Consider the following 19,446-nt stretch of genomic DNA (forward strand, 5'->3'; position numbering starts at 1 on the left):
AGCTGACCAGGTGTACAAAAGTATATCAACTGTCCAGATTACAAACATATATAAGCTGACCAGGTGTACAAAAGTATATCAACTGTCCAGATGTACAGAAGTATTAGAAATGAGATGATTTTGTTGATGATTTACAGTATTTATATTCTAAGGTGTTTATATTCTATCCACATTGGTCTTTGCTCATGCAATGATCAACCAGGCAGAGGTGTGATATTGCCTTGATGTGTTTACATCATTGATTGAAGATCTGATTTTTCAAATTAACACCATGACAATTCATAGTGATGAAATGTTTAATTTTAGAATGTCAAAGCAGCTAAAAATATCAGTTAGGGAGGGGCATAATAATATCCTGCAGTTTATTGTTTTAAAATAAAAATGTCAAACTAACCATAATAACCAATCCTTCACAGATCACTCAGATAGGATTTGATACTTAATACAGCCATTCACAAAAACAAGAAGGTGCTCATGAGATTCAAAGAAGTTTTTCAAAGTTAATAATTTAGCCTAGGAATTTGGTTTCATCTAACAAAAAAGACTACCATGAAATTGTATGTCTATACAATGTATAAGTTAAAACACTGTCATCAACTTAGGGACATTTGTAAATATGGCATTTATTTTTGAAGCCATAATAAAACAAGAGAAAAATCATAAAAAATCCTGACAGATAACTCTTAAGTTAAACTAGCAAGTGAGTTATTGTATCTAAAAGATAACATGTTATGACCACTAAAGTTATAACCCCACCCCCTAACCCCCCACCCCTAAAAATATAAATCCTGAGAGATAACTCTTTAGTTAGACTTACAAGTCTTCATAATTGGCTGGAAAAAAGTAAATTTTCTGCATCTCTGAAAAATCAAGTCCAAAATTCTATAAACTCACCATCTTTGTTGCTTATTTTTATGCTGCAGGCTGATGATGTTCAGTTATTTGAGCAGGTCTCACTTTAATAAAAAAACTATCCAGATGTATAAAAGTATATCAACTGTCCAGATGTACAAAAGTATACCAACTGTCCAGATGTGCAAATGTATATCAGCTTTCCAGATGTACAAAAGTGTATCAACTGTCCAGATGTGCAAATGTATATCAGCTATCCAGATGTACAAAAGTGTATCAACTGTCAAAACGTACAAAAGTATATCAATTATCCAGATGTACAAAAGTATATTAGCTATCCGGATGTACAAAAGTATATCAACTATCAAGGTGTACAAAAGTATATCAACTGTCAAGATGTACAAAATTATATCAACTGTACAGGTGTACAAAAGTATATCAACTGTCCAGGTGTACAAAAGTATATCAGCTGTCCAGATGTACAAAAGTATATCAACTGTCAAGATGTATAAAAGTATATCAGCTATCCAGATGTACAAAGGTATATCAACTATCCAGATGTACAAAAGTATATCAACTATCCAGGTGTACAAAAGTATATCAACTGTCAAGATGTACAAAAGTATATCAACTGTCCAGGTGTACAAAAGAAAATCAAGTATCCAGGTGTACAAAAGTATATCAACTGTCCAGGTGTACAAAAGTATATAAACTGTCCAGGCTTTACAAAAGTATATCAGCTATCCAGATGTACAAAACTATATCAGCTGACCAGATGAACAGAAGAATTAGAAATGAGATGATTTTGCTGATGATTTATATATTAAGTAGGATGTGATTTTACCTACAGTATTTATATTCTAAGGTGATTATATTCTATCCACATTGGTCTTAGCTCCTGAAATAATCAACCAGGCAGAGGTGTGATATTGACATATTTACATCATTGATGGAACTTGTTAATTGTTTTTCAAATTTATGCAAATGGCCATCTCAAATGATGCATATTTATTGTAATGTAAACATGGTGAGTTTATAACATAAAGGATGCCTTACAGAGACATAAAACGGCAAGGAGGCATAAATACCCAAATACTTCATGAGCTACATGACCAAAAGGGACTTTCTGCAATGATCAACCAGGCAGAAGTGTGATTTAACTTTGATGTGTTTACATCATTGAATGAACTGTAACAAAGGTATTTGACTTTTTAAATTAAGGTGGTACCTAACACTACAGGGAGATAACTCTGTAAAAATCAGCTAAACGTTTTAATCACGTTGTATTGTTAAGGAAATATTAAGCTTCTCAATGATCAAAATTAGTGTTTGTCAAACTGCTATATAACCAATGAAATTTTTCTGATAAAGTGGTTGGTTCAAATTTTTTGAAATTTTTATATTTTTGTCAAAGGGTCAAAGTAAACATTTTGTCAAAATTTTAAGAAAATTAAACGAGCCATATTAATATTAGTCAAGGTGTTGGGTACCACCTTAACACCATAAAATGTCATCTTAAATAAGGCATATTTATTGTGATTAAATGCTTAATTTTAGAAAGAATGAAGAATGGTTAAGGATCATATGTGTCAAAGCATCTAAAAATAGCAGTCAGGGGAGGGGGCATAAAAATTTCCTGCTGTTTATAGTTTTTAAAATAAAAAGGCAAATGGATTTCTAAACAAGCAAACAAGTAACAAATAGGTTTCCTAACCTTTGTAAACAATCCTTCACAGATCACTCAGGTAGGGTTTAAAACTAAATCCAGCCATTTGCAAAAAACAAGGTGCCAATGAGATACAAATAAGTTTTTCAATGTTAATAATTTAGCCTAGGAATTTGGTTTCTTCCAACAAAAAATTACCATGTAATTTTATCAAAGTGTTAAATGTTGTTAAAGACTTGTATTAACAAAGTAGTAAAAAGCAATCTGCATCATATTTTGTATAATATTAGCCAGAGTGAAAAATAAGAAATTCAAAAAGGTAAGGATGTATAAATTCTCAAATACTTGAGCAGCTATATGATCAAAAGGGACCTTAAAAGAATTGCCAAACTAATCCACACAAGGTAAACTTTACCTGAGGGAGTTGGAACCTTAGTATTCTAATAATTTCTAAACTGATCATCTGAGAATTTCAGAAAGGTACGTTGACACTGAGCTGATGACACCCTAGGGGACTAGCAGTCAATCTGCGGCAGTATCAAAACAGTGTCCTAGAAAATCAACATAACACTTTATAAAGGAGAAGTTGCTAAAATTTCAAATAAGTATTTAATGGCTATTATCACATTGAATAATAGTTAAAATAATGTCAAGATAGAAAACATGTCTATTTTTGAAAATTTATGTATCAGCGTTCTTTTTATAACATCACAAATAGAATACATTTCCATTTTCCACCAAATTCAATAAAAACATACAAATTTTCTAAAAGTTTTCAGGACAGGAAGCATATAGTGTATAATAAGACTAAAAATATCTTGTAAAAGAGAAGTGAAAGATACCAAAAGGGACATTCAAACTCATCAAAAATAAACTGACAATGCCATGGCTAAAAAAGAAAAAGACCAACAGACAAACAGACAAACAACAGTACACAAAACACAACATAGAAAACTAAAACTGAGCAACACTAATCCCACCAAAAACCAGGGGTGATCTCAGGTGCTCCGCATGGGTAAGCAGATCATGCTCCACATGTGTACATGTTAGTACAAAACCGGTGATAAGTCTAATTCGGTAAGTCACATTCAGGGAATGGCAGGACGGTATTGTAGTTATGACGATTGTAACATAATGTTTGTTATAAAAATTAACATATCTGACTTTTGATATTTAGTTTGTCAAAGGGAGCGCTGTATGCTTTCTTAAATGTGTATTCACTTTCTTGAAACCCTTTTCATCTTGATTGATTGAGAAAAATTTCTATTTTCATGGATATATGATTTCTAGGTTTTGCTAACTTCTGCAAGCAAGCCTATAGAAAATTTGCACTTCGCTGAGTATTTGAATTTGAGGTTCTCCTATACCCAAGAAATCAACGAAAATAGGTATCCAACAAATAATAATGAATCCACAGTGGTGGGCTTGATGTAAGAAGCAAAAAGAAGCCCTTACCACATCACCCTTTCATTCATGTGATTATGACCAAAAGGGACTTAATATGCACATAATATTTGCTGCTAGACTTTTTTAAGCAACCAATTGGTAATCATATCAACCATTTATTGATATTTTTGGAAATGTTATCACATTTGGTTGGTTTGCAGGATGTCATTGAATATTTCAGAATTCTCAGAAAAATTCAGAAAATTCTGATTGAACTTGACTTGTGGTTTCAAAAGGAGAGGGTTTGTTTTGCTTTCCCAAAACTGATAATGTACATCAACAAAATGAAGTTACAAAGAAAGATGTATCTTGATGTACTTACTGTGTTCTTTGGTTCTATCTCATTGACATTTATTCCCCATCTATTTTTACTCTGAAATAGGTCATTAATAATGCTTCACTTCCTAAGTTCAATCAAAAAGAGACAACTATGGGTGAATCAGAAGAACATTTAGTCTAAACTTGCAAAGTACTTTCACAGAAAATTTTCTTAAGTTCATGAATGATTGACAATGAACTCCAATTAGTAAAGAAAAAAACCTTTGTGCTAAACAAGTTAAAATGTACATTAAAAAGTTTCAATATAAACCTTTTTACCTTCAAGTATACTGACCAGACAATGAGAATAGAAGAGACTTTTTGACTATTTCCATTTATACTGTGTGCTTCTAATTTTTAAAGAAAAAAATATTTCCAGGTAAACAATTGCCCATCTAACACCAGAAAGGTAGATAAAGTTGTCCATTCAGAATCAAATGCATTCTTTGCTACATTTTCAAAAGCATACGCCAGAACATTGAAATTTGTTAACCAAATACTAAAAAAAATTAACCACAATCTCTTAAATTCTGAAACAGTAAATGGTTATTCAACATCAGTTTCAATTGTTGCTGGAATCCAATTTAGAGGGTGGCAGTAAAAGTAGAAAATTTTGCCAAGTATTGCACATTATGAAAATATTGTCTGCATTTTTCATGATACATGTTTTTGCCAACTAAATATAGAACTTGACTTATTAAGAATGCTTATGCAACCAGAATTGCTTTGTACTTTTATCATATGAATCTAAGAACAAAATGACCATTCCCGTGATAGACCAAGTGATGACTTTGATTACAGACGTCACTCGGTGGTCAGAATTAAATGATAATAGGACTAAATAGGGTGTGTTTACATTAATTCTTATCTTCTTTCATTCATGGAATTATACCCATAATCTATACAAAAATGTGATAGGAAACAGATAAAATTCTTCGGCTTTTTTTACAAAACAAATGTTTATAATACATACTAATATATCCAGAATTGTGCATGACTTATAACTTATTTTTCATAACAAATTTATAACTGATGCTTTTAATCCTTATGCAATGACATTGTGTAAGCAAAGACTGTATTAAATACCTTTTTTAAAATAGTCAATCTACAAAGCCAGTAAGTTAAAACTTCACCACTGAAGAGAACACCCTAACCCAGTGTTAAGTTGAAGACATTTTAGCATGAAGGTACCTGAGGTGCCATCATAAATTTTCCATGGTGTCAGAGAAAACTCAGATACTACCGGTAGTTCACAATTGTTAATGTGGTCTGTTGAACGAGGAACTATGCAGTATTTTTGACGATTCCTAGTTTCCTCTTAAATGTATGGGGGTCTGGATGGGGGGGGGTCTTCATTTCTATATCCTTTAATTTTATAGGCATGCCATTTTTCTGTATTCTTCAATACTTTTGTCCATTATTCTTTATTCTTATATTTTAGCACCCTATTATTCTCCATTCTTTATTTTTTTTTGTCCTATTTTTTTCTATTCTTTATTTTTAGGGCCCTTTATTCTGTACCTTTGGCTCATTATTTTCTATTTTGTAAACCCCTTCCACACCCTCATGTGTCGTTCACAGGAAAGGAATCATTTCATTAGTCTACTGATCTAGATTGAAAGGGGGAGGGTTGAGATTTCAAAATCTGATTTAACCCCTCCACATATTCAAGTGCCTGTCCCATTAGTGATTGTCTAAGGTCATATCTAAAGACTTTTCCTTATTTGGAGAATTTGGATTTTATAGCAGGTGTTTGATTGTTTCTGTTTAATTAATTTACAACTTTTATAGACTGCAGATTGAGCAATTTAGGCCTTGACATATATAAAAATAAGATGTGGTATGATTGCCAATGAGACAACTCTCCACAAGAGACCAAATGACACAGAAATTAACAACTGTAGGTCACTGTAATGCCTTCAACAATGAGTAAAACCCATACCGCATAGTCAGCTATATAGTATAGACACCTGTCTATTGTTTATATAAGAATGTATGATGCCCTCTAAATGTCTTTTGATTATTTTTTTGTTGGGTTTTTGTCTCATTGAGATAACACACACATCTTCTGTTATTCATAAATCCTACCTATGTATTTAATTTTCCAAAGAGAACAATGACCTCCTGTATCAAAAGGTCACTTGAATGGACACAACATAAACAAATATCCATCACTGGTCTTTAAACACAAGGTAAGTTCCATATTCCATAAAAAATAAACATAAATGGATATATTCTGTACAATTTTCAACTTTAATTCTATACAAAGAAACATAAATGTTGAATACCTCATCCACCCCCCAAAAAAAAAGAAAAAGAAAAAAAAAGCACATACAAATTTTTAACCCTTTGTATTTCCAACTAGAATAATATATTATAGGTTAAGAATATATTTATTATTTTACATGCATTAAAACACCATATCAATTCTTTTCCATTAATGTACTTGAGCACTTCAGTAATATTATCATTTAAACCAAAGATTTTTTACCCCTGTAATCACTTAAATTAAAAACATATCTTGTTACATTAAGAATCATACTATTAACAAGAAAACCTTTAGATTATCTAACAGCAATTGTATGCCCGTCTAGTGTCAAACTATTAATAAAAACCCTATAAAATAGTTCTTAAGATTAACATGATTTAACAGATATGGATGAGAGATAGTCTCACCTCAAATAGTGCCAAAAACAAATGACGTGTGACAAGACATGCCTCAATGATTATTATCATAACAAACCTGAATTCTGGATAAAATAAAGTATGATTCCTACTGCACAAACTTAAACAAAAACTTCACAAAATCAACATTTAATAGACTGTGTATTTAAGTTCCGCTTGAAATACACATCAAGCAGTCTAATAAATTGACTGATAACAGTGTGTATGAGAGAGATAAAATTTTCTATTTACCTGTAGGTAGATTATATATGTCCGTCAATATATTTATATGTTTTTCTCTGCTTGTTAACTTTGCCTGTTTTCAGTTGCAGAATTTTCTACATTAGAGTGTTACACTTGACTGACTGCCAAAACCCATAGCTCTCATTATAGATTAAACCTCATGTAACCAACCAATCGGAAAATTCTCTGAGGTGGAAATTTCTCTGTTGATAATCTAATTCTTGGCTCAGTCAGTCTGATAGAATTCAATAACAAGGATTTTAGACACACAACACTTAAAAACTGCCTCATTTGCACACAAAAGAAATATTACAAACGCAAATATGCAGAAAATCATTCATGGGAAAAATGCAGCCTTAAATACCTTATTGAATTTTAATCAATTTATAATGCAACATTCATTTTAACAACAGAATACAACCTTTAATATCTAAATTTAGCACAAATGTAGATTGCCCCTTTTTCATGACAATACATGCAAGAAATCTGTTTCTATGCCAACAGAAAAGTAAGAAATCTTTTAAATCTGATATTTAATTAGTGCATACCTTACTAAATATTTTCTGTATAGGGGAGACAACTCTGATACAATACAGACATCCAAATACTTTTTAAAGCAATGAGGGAAGGCTTGACACATCATTTTTTAAAGTGTTAAACTATTTTGATTTTTACATAAAAAAATTCAATAATTTTTTTCTGGAAAAGCTACATTATAGAAAGAATTCTAATACCCTTTATATACCTGAAGGAATAATTAAATAACTGATGAAATAATTCAACTTTTTTCTTTTTTTCACATTACATAAGAACCTTATTCAGATTGACCTCTGTCATGTTTGGGTGATATTCATACCTCATCATTGACATAATTCCAATGAAAAAAACATTTTACCATCATTTTTGTATAGAAAGGGTGTTTTCTCAAAACAGTTTTGGTGTATATAATTGTCATTTCTCCTGAATCATAAGAAATAAGATATCAGAAAAAAGTCTACAGTCCTTTATAACAGAGATACATTTAATACACATAAAAATATAACACTTCTGAAATTTGATAAGACAAAATTAAGTTTAGTTAATTTATATGGACCAATTTGTTCCTGTAACATGCCTTAAAGTACCTGTGTCGTTACAGGTGAGTACAGGTGTAACAAATTACCGTAATATAATCTATCTAGTTAATGAACTAGATTATTACAGCTATTAGACAAAGGTTTCCACAGATCACGGCTGATCGCTTAGGACCACATATAAAAATAGAAACTCAGCCGACCATTTAGTGCAATTGACTTAAGTTCTTTTAATCTATGGAATTAAGTGCAAAAGGAGATACACTTCTACAGACAAAGATTTGCCTTTGTTTACAGAATACTAATTGACATGGTTGGATTTATAAATGAATAAAAGATATGGAGTAAAAATAAAACAGTTTTGAGACAGCTATCTAGCAATAAAAAGAAAAATCCTTTACTAAATATCTAGAGGTCACTGTCAAGGTTCCCACAATATAAATATATCATGTACAAGTATCATTAATTAAAACATTAAATACTTGTCTATCTTCCAATTTGAACTTCATAATTCTATGAAATTTTCTAAGTTAACATGCCACATCTTTCACAACTGATTTGACTAAATTTCGAAAAAATAGATAATATCCTGAAAATTTGTGATAAAATTATGAAAAATAATTTGATATTTAATAATATATTGGGTTTTTTTCTGTACAAATGTATTCAGTAATGAATGCATTTGTGTTGGAAAAGCATTGACCATGGGAAGTTTCCATTCTGGAGCATTTCATATAAATAATTTGAGTCTTTTACATAACAATGCAGATCATCTCAAAAATAATATAAATGGGGAATGTGTCCATGGGACACAGATCATGCCCCCGCTTGAATATAACGTTATAAAGGGACATAACTCAAGAACTGTAAAAGTGACGTTACCAAAATTTGTACTTGATCTGAGTTTTGAGGTAATAAGTATTATGTATAAGTTTCCTTATATTTGGTTGAGGCAAACTGAAGTTAGAGAACGGAAACGAAAAATTCAGCAATTTTTCCATTTGTAAAGGGGCATAACTCTAGAACGGTTAAAGTGACGCCACCAAAATTCAAACTTGATCTGTGTTTTGTGGTAATAAGCATTGTGTATAAGTTTCAAAACATTTGGTTAAGGCAAACTAAAGTAAGAGAACGGAAACGAAAAATTCAGCAATTTTTCCATTTGTAAAGGGGCATAACTCTAGAACAATTAAAACGACGCCTCCAAAATTCAAACTTGATCTGTGTTTTGTGGTAATAAGCATTGTGTATAAGTTTCAAAACGTTTGGTGAGGCAAACTAAAGTTAGAGAACGGAAACGAAAAATTCAGCAATTTTTCCATTTGTAAAGGGGCATAACTCTAGAAAGGTTAAAGTGACGCCACCCAAATTCAAACTTGACCTGTGTTTTGTGTTAATAAATATTTTGTATAAGTTTCATAACATTTAGTTGAGGCAAACTAAAGTTAGAGAACGGAAACCAATTTTGGGACATATGGAGGAACGGACGGACATACAGACGGACAAAGGTAAAACTTAATGCCCCCTCCGCTACAGCCGGGGCATAACAAAAGAAAAAGTCCACAACAAATATGTGGGAAGTAGGGGCATGACAAACAGTTTCATTCCAAGCAATGCCTTAAAAGTTTCAAAGTTCTGTAAGACAGAGCCACATGACATAAAGTTACGTTCCAAGCAATGCCCTGAAAGTTTCGATGCTCTGTAAGGCTGAACCCTATGTCCCTATGTCATAAAGTTAAATTCCAAGCAATGCTCTGAAAATTTCCATGCTCTGAAAGGCAGAGCCCTATGACATACACTTATATTCCAAGCAATGCCCTGAAAGTTTCAATATTCTGTAAGGCTGAGACCTATGATTTAAAGTTACATACCAAGCAATGCTCTGAAAATTTCAATGTTCTGTAAGGCTGTGCCCTATGATTTAAAGTTACATTCCAAGCAATGCTCTATAAGGCTGAACCCTATGTCCATATTTCATAAAGTTAAATTCCAAGCAATGCCCTGAAAGTTTCAATGTTCTCTAAGACTGAGGCCTACGACATAAAGATACATTCTAAGCAATGCCCTGAAAGTTTCAATGTTCTCTAAGACTGAGGCCTATGACATAAAGATACATTCCAAGCAATGCTCTGAAAGTTTCAATGTTCTCTAAGACTGAGGCCTATAACATAAAGATACATTCCAAGCAATGCTCTGAAAGTTTCAATGTTCTCTAAGACTGAGGCCTATGACATAAAGATACATTCCAAGCAATGCTCTGAAAATTTCAATGTTCTGTAAGGCTGTGCCCTATGATTTAAAGTTACATTCCAAGCAATGCTCTATAAGGCTGAACGCTATGTCCATATTTCATAAAGTTAAATTCCAAGCAATGCCCTGAAAGTTTCAATGTTCTCTAAGACTAAGGCCTATGACATAAAGATACATTCTAAGCAATGCCCTGAAAGTTTCAATGTTCTGTAAGACTGAGGCCTATGACATAAAGATACATTCCAATCTATGCACTCACAGTTTCAATGTCCTGGATGGTTCAGCTCTAAGAAATAACATTGTTCTCCTGGCAATGCCCTGAAAGTTTTAATGCTCTCTTAGCCCTATGACATAAAGATGCCTTCCCAGAAATTTCCAGGTTTAACTTCATCAAAATTGTAACAGCCAAAGATAAAAGTAAAAAATATTGGGAGCAATGAAATAAAAAATGAGGCCTACATAATTAAACATAAAGTCTGAGACATATAGGTCTATGACAAGAGCTGAAAAAGCTGAAGACCCTAATTAAACAAGTCTGTCAAGCAAAGTATTTTTCACTGGCCTGGAAGATTTAACAAACCCTTTTAACATCTTTGAATTTTGTCAGAAAATTTGGAGAAAACTATATATGTTACAGTGATTTGACAACACATGAATTCACCGATATCATTGACAATTTAGTTTTAAAATACTTGAAATCATCAATGTGAAATTGTGTACAAAAGATAAATGAGACCCAAGATAATAAAAGATCAATACTGGACCAAAATCTATACATCAGCACAACTCTAAATAACATAGGCCAACTCTATCACATTTTATGCTGTCTGATTTATCTGAACAGACCTACAGATTTTTCACACTTACCTAGACTTTTACTGCATTGGAAGTACATGATCAAATGCTAAGGAATGGCAGGGATCTGTGTGCAACTTTATATCTATTATAGGAATGGCAGGGATCTGTGTGCAACTATCTATTATAGGAATGGCAGGGATCTGTGTGCAACTATCTATTATAGGAATGCCAGGGATCTGTGTACAACTATTCATTATAATTCTTGCTGCATACTGATTAGTACCTTTCATAGAACACAATAAATGTATAAACAATTTGCAAATAGTTTATAAACTGCAGTTCAATCTTTATTTTTGATAATAATTTTTAGACAAATTGTGATCAAACAGTTCTTTTTTCACAAACAATTGAATTTCCAATCGGGTCCTAATGACTAGCGCATATTACACAGCAAAAGAAGAAACTACATAAGCAATAAACTCAAATTCCTATTATTAACCGAGAAACAACAGATTTAATTTAAGGCCCAAAGAACCAGAATAAATCTACGTCCTAGGTGGGCTAAGAGCAAATAACCAAATATAATAAAATAAAGCATGATTTATGTTGATACGATGTCATGCTTTAGTAACCGTGAAGTTACCTTGATTAACAACCCACCTGGATAGAAGCAGGTAAAAAATTTAATCAATATACCTGAACCCCTTCATAAAGCCATCAAACAAAATGTCACCAAATCTCATTAGTTTATGTATAAGGAAATAATCAATTCCTACTAAAAGGCTTTATTGACCATAAAACAGTCAATAATCTTAATTATCACATAGATTATCACAAATCAGTTTCATGACCAATTACCTTGAATATAGAAATGCTTGGGTGATGCTTTAAATATTTAACAATTATTTATATTTATGTACCCTGAAATGACCTCTTTAACAAATGATTATTCATACTTTTAAATGTTAAACCAGTGCTGGAAGAAAAAGACGAATAGGAATACGTTTGTCTGGACCTGCATTTGTGTCATGTCATAAAAACTAACTTTAATATAAAAATTATTAAATTTACGGTCAGAATATTGAATTATCATATCATTTGTATACTTCTCAGAAATTCTGAAAGACCCTTTCTTATTACCTTAAATTTAATGTATAAGAGAAAACTCTTTATCTAAAATATAAATCAGAAAAATTCAAAAAGACTTGTTAGAAGTTTTATATAGATATGCATGAAAAATTTGGATAATGACTTGATTTATAATAAATAATAAAACCAAGCAAAGATTACAGAAATCATTTGTAATCGAAAACAAGAGTGCACACGCTGAAATGTCTCGCCTTCTTTACTAATCATTGATATTATGTTGATAGTTCTAAATATAAAGCTTTACTACAACTATCACATAAACTTAACATGATCCAAGAAAATGAGGTCAAGGTCATATAAACCAAACAAGAAATACATGTACACCATACAATCATTCAATACACTAAATATAGTTGACCTATTGCTTATAGTTTCTAAGATACAGACTAAACCAAGAAAACTAAACATTGACTAATGAACCATGAAAATGAGGTCAAGGTCAGATGAACCATGCCAGGCAGACATGTACAGCTTGCAATCATTCCATACAACAAATATAGTTGACGTATTGCTTATAGTAATAGAAAAAACAGACCAAAACACAAAACTTAACACTGAGCTGTGAACCGTGAAAATGAGGTCAAGGTCAAATAAAACCGGCCAGACTAACATGTACATCATAAAATATTTCCATACACCAAATATAGTTGACCTATTGCATATAGTATTAGAAAAAAAGACCAAAAACTCAAAATCTTAACATTGACCACTGAACCATGAAAATGAGGTCAAGGTCAGAAGACAACTGCCTGCTAGACATGTACACCTTACAATCATTCCATACACCAACTATAGTAGACCTATTGCATACAGTATAAGAAAAACAGACCAAAACACAAAAAATTAACTATAACCACTGAACCATGAAAATGAGGTCAAGGTCAGATGACACCTGCCAGTTGGACATGTACACCTTACAGTCCTTCCATACACCGAATATGCTAGACCTATTGCTTCTAGTATCTAAGATATGGACTTGACCACCAAAACTTAACCTTGTTCACTGATCCTTGAAATGAGGTCAAGGTCAAGTGAAAACTGTCTGACGGGCATGAGGACCTTGCAAGGTACGCACATACCAAATATAGTTATCCTATTACTCATTATAACAGAGAAATTAACATTACAAAAAATTTTAAACTTTTTTTTCAAGTAGAAACTGAACCATGAAAATGAGGTCATGGACAATGGACATGTGACAGTCGGAAACTTCATAACATAAGGCACCTATATACAAAGTATGAAGCATCCAGGTCTTCCACCTTCTAAAATACAAAGCTTTTAAGAAGTTAGCTAACGCCGCCCCTGCCGGATCACGGTCGCAGGCTCGACAAAAACTTTTATGTTTAATGCAGTGATGGATACCCTCAAATAAATATGTTGAAATTAATATTTGCACTGATTTGTGCAGTTCTCAAAATTTGATAGAACGCTTTTATTAGCAAGAAAACCCAATACAAGAAATATACGTATACACATGAATTTTTATAACATGTAATAATTAAGAAAAACAAGTGAGAATCCTTAATTGTTTATCATAAGTAACAAATGTTTTGTAGGTATGGATCACAAAAGCAATATAATCAAAGATAAGAAAGAAATCATTTTACTTCAACTTTGTAACAATGCATATAATGATAAACATTTTACCACTGGTAATCTTTTCAACAATCTTCAAGATAAAGAAAATACATAAAAATATATCAGTTAAATGACCCAATCACAAACTTTAATAATTGATGACCTCACTGATGCTGATGCCAACCCGGCTGACAGTAAGCATTAGCGTCCCTTCTTTTGATTTTTTTGCTGGTGAGACAAAAAATAAAAAGGTTTAAATAGTTTTAATAAGTTAACTTTTTTTTAATCTTCTTACAATATTTCAAGTCAATTAGCATCCCCTATACAGTCATTCAAATGTCTTTCTTGAGTCAAATGTCTTAATTTTCCTGTTTTCTTTCAAACTTCAGCTTCTTTGGCTTAAGTTTTTTATATCAGAAACCCACAAATACAGTATTTTGAATTTCATTACACCTTATGTGCAATATTACATTCTTTAAAAGTTTTACAGAATCATCACATTGGACAGAACCTCTTTGAATAATATTTCTCAGTCAGACCATTTTCACCACACAAATAATCAATAAGCAAAAAATCTTCACTGACAAATTAAGACCATTGCTTGTCCATATCAACACCTTACACATCCAATTAACCGCCAACAAAATGAAAGATTTATACCATTAATATTTAAAGGCTTAGGAAAAGTAAGTTACACAATCAATTTCACCCTCTGTGTATTTAAATCAAATAGATCTTTTGTATAATCCCATCATTACTTTTTGTTTATTTTATTAACCTTTATCAGTGTTATATACCAGTAAGGACTATGGGTCTAATTTTTTTAACTAGCTGTCATCTATTTTTACAGTCATTAACAAAATAACTATACCTTTCAATGTTTTCCAAGAGCGTTGCGAAAAAGAATTTGTTTCTAAACAGTCTCTCATACCATTTAGTCTGTCACTTATAAATCCTGCTTGAACATAGCTTAATACGATTGATCCATGCTTGCTTAATGTCCAGTGGCAAATATTTCATGCATATTCAGGACGATAACTAGCGTGAAGAAAAGTCTTTATCATACAGCTACAGTAGTATTATTTGTTGGATTTTTTGGAAAAGCATAAACAAGAATGTATGTCAATAGCGTAACCATGCCCCAATCTAACTATGATATTTCCATAATCAGTGAACCCCGAAATCTCGGTCAAAACCCTAATTTAGAACATATTCACATCATCTGATATTCATTTATAAATCCAACCACGTTAATTATTATACTGTAAACAAAGGCAAATCTTTGTCTGCAGAAGTGTATCTCCTTTTGCACTTAATTCCAAAGATTAAAAGAACTTAAGTCAATTGCAGTAAATGGTCGGCTGAGTTTCTATTTTTATACCTGGTCCTAAGCAATCAGCTGTGATCTTTGGAAATCATTGTATTAAGTTCCAAGTTTCATGGTAAACTTATCAAAACCAAAACTTTAACCTGAAACTGATCAGAAAGACCCACAAATAGGTGGGGCATACATATTTAGAAGGAAATATCAAATATAAAAGAAAATTAAAAAAAAATAGTGGAATGTTGCCTAAATCTATATCTATCTCTAAAAAAATAGGCTGCTCACAGCTTATTCAAATTATTGAAACTTCTAGGTCAAGGTACAGTAAATGGGCTATGTCATAGTTTTTGGTAAGATTTTGCATACCACTTTGGCTCTTTGAACTATAACTGAAAACAGAGGGTATAAAATGCATTCATCTGTTTTATTTTCCTGAAAAATTACTGAATTAAGCCTTTCAAAATAGATGCACATTTTTGTAGAAAGCCCATAAAACCAGCCAAAATCGTTCTAAAACTTAAAATCATCAAATCTCCAATTACCAATGCATAAATTTTCTTTAAAACGAATATGTTGTTGATACATAAATTTCTATTTTAATGATGTAAAATAAAATAGGGTTAATTATTTTCAACAAAAGTAATAACACTTGATAAAGACTTTCACAGGAACATATCTGCCAGTTTGGTGTCAATTACTTGGGCCGTTCTTGAGAAGTTTCCCTATCCTCAGCCATTCAGACATTGGAAAAGGTGATGGCTGCCATGTTTGCTGTCAAATCGTTACAAAAGTTAAGAACACTTGGAAACATTGTTCCCAACCTATAGCAATGAAAAGTTATAGCCTGCCAAAAAGCATGTAAAACATGTGGCTTTTTTGTACTGAAAATAATTCGATTCATGTAGTTTACTATTGTACACCTTTATTATATTCCACAGTGGCCTGTTTGTCTCTTCTAAAAAAAAATTCTGGATATTTGGTCCAATATATCTTTAAAGGACAAAACATTGTTTTACATACAAATAAATGGAGGTTTGGGATATATGTCAATGAGAGAGCAACCCTGATCTGTGGTATACAATATATGAATTATGTCTTTTAACGCTAGTGTCAGAAGACATCTTCTACTGTAGGGTATATACTATGTAGTAATATAAGTAGCTACTCATAATACAGGTATCAAAAGACACCTTGTACTGAATTGTATGGAAGATTTACATTCATCCACATCATTTGGTCTCTGGTAAATAATTGTTTTGTTGGCAATCATACCACATCTCCTTATTTTTATAAATGTACAGAGATATGAGTCAGTTACTCTTAATAGAGGTTCTGTTACTCCACATTGTAAATTTTATAGGTCTAGATGTAACTCAATATTGAATCTTGTTTTCATGGCTTTAATAAATATGTGTTCTTTCCAATGTTTTTAGAGTAAATCAATGTAAACCCAAGCTATTATCTGTCCATCAAAACTGGATCAAACAATTGTCATTCAGCTTGGCATGATACAATTTTTCAGCTTACCTTTTAATACATATATTGTCAAGGCCTTTTTTTGTATACCATAATATATCCTGAAATGTGTAGAAAGAAAATTCATGGCATCAGTGAATATTTTGGTTATTTGCTTTACATCAAGTTTTTGTTGTAAATTAAGAATTTATTTTTGTATCTTCAAGAAACAATTACAATGAAAGATTAATTAATGCTTTTCATATGCATGGTATAGTAGAAATTCAACAAAGATTTAGTACAAATTTACCAAAGAAACAGCAGAAATTCATCAAAGATTTAGTACAAATTCACCAAAGAAACAGCAGAAATTCAACAAAGATTTAGTTCAAATTCACCATAGAAACAGCAGAAATTCAACAAAGATTTAGTACAAATTCACCAAAGAAACAGCGGAAATTCAACAAAGATTTAGTACAAATTCACCAAAGAAACAGCAGAAATTCAACAAAGATTTAGTACAAATTCACCATAGAAACAGCAGAAATTCAACAAAGATTTAGTACAAATTCACCAAAGAAACAGCAGAAATTCAACAAAGATTTAGTACAAATTCACCAAAGAAACAGCAGAAATTCAACAAAGATTTGTTACAAATTCACCAAAGAAACAGCAGAAATTCAACAAAGATTTAGTACAAATTCACCATAGAAACAGCAGAAATTCAACAAAGATTTAGTACAAATTCACCAAAAAACAGCCAGAAATTCAACAAAGATTTAGTACAAATTCACCAAAGAAACAGCAGAAATTCAACAAAGATTTAGTACAAATTCACCATAGAAACAGCAGAAATTCAACAAAGATTTAGTACAAATTCACCAAAGAAACAGCAGAAATTCAACAAAGATTTAGTACAAATTCACCAAAGAAACAGCAGAAATTCAACAAAGATTTAGTACAAATTCACCATAGAAACAGCAGAAATTCAACAAAGATTTAGTACAAATTCACCAAAGAAACAGCAGAAATTCAACAAAGATTTAGTACAAATTCACCAAAGAAACAGCAGAAATTCAACAAAGATTTAGTACAAATTCACCAAAGAAACAGCAGAAATTCAACAAAGATTTAGTACAAATTCACCAAAGAAACAGCAGAAATTCAACAAAGATTTAGTACAAATTCACCATAGAAACAGCAGAAATTCAACAAAGATTTAGTACAAATTCACCAAAAAAACAGCCAGAAATTCAACAAAGATTTAGTACAAATTCACCAAAGAAACAGCAGAAATTCAACAAAGATTTAGTACAAATTCACCATAGAAACAGCAGAAATTCAACAAAGATTTAGTACAAATTCACCAAAGAAACAGCAGAAATTCAACAAAGATTTAGTACAAATTCACCAAAGAAACAGCAGAAATTCAACAAAGTATTAATACAAATTCACCAAAGAAACAGCAGACATTCATCAAAGATATAGGACAACAGTTAAAAAACAGAAAAGGATGTTCGCTACTCTGTTTCAAAATAACAAGATTTTTAAAAGACTGTTATAAATTAAAAGTATATGAATAAAGGAACTAGAAAAGCAGAAAAAAATGAAATGTCCGTGTGCTTGTTTTCAAGATATAAGCCATTGAAAATTTGGCGGGAAATAATTCTCTCTAGATTTTTCATACATTTATCATTGGCACCTTTTTTCTTTCAAAAACAATGAAAAAATAACAAGGATTTTATAAGATTTTCAAAGATGACATTTTAAACTATATGTAATCAAATTATGGAAAGAAAAGTAGGGGTTAATGGGTAAAATTTTTTAATGGCACTACATGGATAAAACCAGAGGATTCCGAACATCTGACAAAAATTCAAAAACCCAGAGGAACGAACATCCTTAAATGCAAGTTAACTTTAAAAAAGTTTTGTAATGTTCAAATGCTTATATTTTAAGCATTGATGAAGCACTGCAATTGTACCTGATTTTGCAGTGTAATTAAATTTAAACCAAACTGTTCTTACATGTGACTCTATCTATCATGAATAATGAAACATTTTTAAAATACATGAAATTCTAAACCTATGTTCAATGTAATAGACGATATTTCTATGGTTAACATTGTAGATGGTATTTGTATGTTTAACACTGTAGATATTACATATAAATATATAGGAAACAACAATGTAGATGGTATTTTTACAAATAACTTTGTAGATTGCATTTCACACACAGAACTGTAGATGGTATTTGTACAATTAACTTTGTAGATTGTATTTCTCATACAGAATTGTAGATGGTATTTCTAAAAACAAATTTGTACACTTGATTCAGAATTGTAGATTGTATTTCTATGTAAAGCATTGTAGTTTGCATTTCTACATTTAACATTTTTGGTGGTATTTCAACATAGTCAGCACTGTAGTTTGTATTTCTACATTTAACATTTTTGGTGGTATTTCAACATACAGCACTGTAGATTGTATTTTTACATTTAACATATTTGGTGGTATTTCAACATACAGCACTGTAGATAGTATTTTTACATTTAACATTGTAGATAGTATTCTATGTACAGGTATGTTGATAACTTTTCTATGATTTTAAGCTTCTCTATATATTTC

General features: G+C 31.4%; 1 protein-coding gene and 1 long non-coding RNA gene across 5 annotated transcripts in view; both read right to left on the reverse strand.

Annotated features, from left to right (window-relative positions):
• Nucleotides 1-16,940, reverse strand: part of LOC127720698 (uncharacterized) — a 53,079-nt gene extending 36,139 nt beyond the window's left edge. The window contains exon 1 of one of the 3 annotated variants that reach the window (XM_052227445.1): nucleotides 16,892-16,940. The gene's annotated coding sequence lies outside the window, so the exon portion shown is untranslated. Of the gene's footprint in view, nucleotides 1-7,025; nucleotides 7,172-7,198; nucleotides 7,511-16,891 lie in introns of those variants that run through there. The other 2 variants (XM_052227443.1, XM_052227444.1) reach the window with 2 other exon arrangements.
• Nucleotides 1-19,446, reverse strand: part of LOC127720729 (uncharacterized) — a 187,233-nt gene that overhangs the window by 144,672 nt on the left and 23,115 nt on the right. The gene's annotated exons all lie outside the window — the stretch shown is intronic.

Source organism: Mytilus californianus, unplaced genomic scaffold, assembly GCF_021869535.1.
Source record: "Mytilus californianus isolate M0D057914Y unplaced genomic scaffold, xbMytCali1.0.p SCAF_11, whole genome shotgun sequence".
Classification (NCBI taxonomy): domain Eukaryota; kingdom Metazoa; phylum Mollusca; class Bivalvia; order Mytilida; family Mytilidae; genus Mytilus; species Mytilus californianus.